Source organism: Rhagoletis zephyria, unplaced genomic scaffold (genome assembly GCF_001687245.7).
Source record: "Rhagoletis zephyria isolate East Lansing unplaced genomic scaffold, Rhagoletis_zephyria_1.1 Rzeph_scaffold_14660, whole genome shotgun sequence".
NCBI lineage: Eukaryota > Metazoa > Arthropoda > Insecta > Diptera > Tephritidae > Rhagoletis > Rhagoletis zephyria.
Genome location: NW_016171728.1, coordinates 11,430 through 14,030, shown reverse-complemented (window position 1 = coordinate 14,030; position 2,601 = coordinate 11,430). Strand labels below are relative to the sequence as shown.

Sequence of the window (2,601 nt, the reverse complement as noted above, 5' to 3'; positions counted from 1 at the left end):
GAGCGAATTAAAAAGTGTATACAATTTATAGCCGAAAAGTAAATTTTTTTTATAGAGCAAGGAAAAAAAGTTGAACGAGCTCAAAGTTGGCTGGCGACCAACTTTGTTGAAAGCGATTAGTTGAAAGGCCGTTCGGACGAGGCGATTTTTGCTTTCAACTAAAAGTTGCGTGGAAAATCGCCGCGTGCGAAAGCCCTATAAACTACGTACTTTCAACTTAATTTACTGACAGACTTTACAAGGCGAAATTACTTAGTTTGTACTTAATTTATGCGTAAATTAAGATTGACCTCTAAATTACGCCAATGGGAACATAGTTTAAAAGAGTTACTTGAAATTACATCCCTGGTCCTTGTTCTTTCTGTATCGCATCGTGGTGAATTCACATTTCTCAGAAATTTGACAACAAAACAAAACAAAGGGAGTATTTTATTTGCTAATTTTTGCGATTTCTATTGTTTAATGTAAATTTATGTCTTTTTAGGATATGTTGAGGCAACAAAGAAGGCGCAGTTGGAAAATGGAGTTATTAGTAATGAAGTAGCAGGCATATTTGGAAAATTATGCCGATAAGCAGGATGGAATTTGGGAAATTAAGTGCCTGGTTGCAGCATATCTATGTATTAAAAAAGTATTTAATTAAATGAAATTGTGTTTAATGGAAATGTTATAAATCGAGTGGCGTTATTTAAGATGTGCTCTAAACATTAGGCGGACTTTTTTCGCCTTCTCAACGTACTAAGTTACAAGTTAAGATGACTGCCACCACGGCCGGTAAAAGCAAAAGGCAAACAACCTTCCAGGAAGCTGCCTGCTGTCCCCGAGTCGGAGCTGTAGTTCAGCAAGAAGCAGGTCAGCAAACGTGCTACCTTGATCAAGCGTAAACTAAAGCGCTCTGCTGTGATTGCACTCGGCAAACGTGAAAACTTGGCGCATGCTGAGAAATATCAAGCAAAATATTCGTGATGGACACCGTGCGAACAAGTTGCGCCGCCTGCCAAAAAAACGCGGCTCATTCTACTTGCCTGCAGAAGACAAATTGGATTTTGTGATCTGTATCCGCGGTATCAACAAAGTTGCACCAAAAGTGCGTAAAGTTTCACTGTTGTTCCGTTTTCGCCACATTAACTACGGTTAGTTCATCAAATTGAACCATTAATACGCTACGCATTGCCGAACCCTATATCACATGGGGTTATCCAAATATTAAATCAATTCGTGAATTGATCAACAAACGTGCAATTGTCAAGCACAACCATCAACGTGTCCTAATCTCTGACAACTTTGTGATCGAACGCAAATTGCGCAAAGAGCACGATATTCAGTGCGTTGATTATTTGGCGCACGAAATATTCACTATTGGATCCCACTTCACGAAAGAATCCCAACTTCCTGTGGCCATTCAAGCTCAACACCACCCGGTGGCTGACGCAAGAAGGAGAATCTCTACGTTGAGGTTGGTCGTTTCGGCAACCGTGAAGATAAGAGTAACAAACTCCTGCGCAAGATAGTTTAAAGAAATTTTTTGCTGTACAAGGTGGAGTATTTTTATTTCAAAAATATATAATAAATAAAAATAGAAAATGTTTTTTTTTTTACTTTCTGAAGGTATAAACCGCAAATACACCAAATGGAAAGCAGCTTATCGGGCAGGTTCTGCAATTCACTTCCGAGTGAATCTCGACCCCTACCAACTTGAATTCAAAGCGCACTTGCCTCAAATTCACTCGGAAGTGAATTGCAGAACCTGCCGGTATATTCACAATTCCTTGAAAAATGTCGAAATTTATTGCCGGTTCTTAAGGCCATTTCAAAAGGCTCCAATCCACAAATTTAATTATTTGTTTTGGGTTTTCAGCTCAATAATGATGCACCCAGGGTTTCATTTACCGTCTATGAAAATATTTCATGATGCGTTCCAAAAAGCTTAAGTGAAATAGTTTTCTATTAAATATTTATTTCTGGTACTTTAAAAAAAATCTGATCAATATTAATGTATGAAATGAAGTAAATAAAAATCTACGAATACATTTCTGGAATATTTTGTCATAGAGCCATTATCAAATACAGACACAACTTTGTCGGGCGTTGGTTTTGACGTATATAGAATTAATGCGTTAGAGAGAGATAAAATACAAGCTCAACGCGCTAATTTAGGTATACTTGTATGTATCAAGAATGATAGAATACAAGATTGCGCCGTCCTGGGCGTTGACATTTGTGTACCACAAGTAAACAAAGAATAGAGCGAAAAGAAGAACGAGTTGAAACTGCCAAAGCAGTTCACTTTGCAGCAAAAAACGTGTTTTAATTCTACTAATTTCGAAAATATTGCATTTTTCACCAAATCTATTAGAGAACAGTGAAAATTTTAGTGCACTCCATTGCTTTGCAATTGAGGCTGCTTCAGCACACGTTTTAGTGCACTCCATTGCTTTGCAATTAAGGCTGCTGCAGAAAACCGCGGCAGCATCTCAGCGGGATTGATTAGTTAACTTGCTAATTGAGGCTGCTTGAAGCAGAAGCAAAATCATTGTGAGGAAATGCTGTTATTGTAATAATAAAGAAACATTTCGGAAACGGCTTTGCCGTGCCCTATGT

At 38.0% G+C, this 2,601-nt stretch overlaps 1 pseudogene; it reads left to right on the top strand.

Annotated features, from left to right (window-relative positions):
* Positions 1 to 235: 235 nt before the first annotated feature.
* LOC108378667 (60S ribosomal protein L7-like) lies at positions 236 to 1,974 on the top strand (annotated as a pseudogene).
* The last annotated feature ends 627 nt before the right edge of the window (positions 1,975 to 2,601 follow it).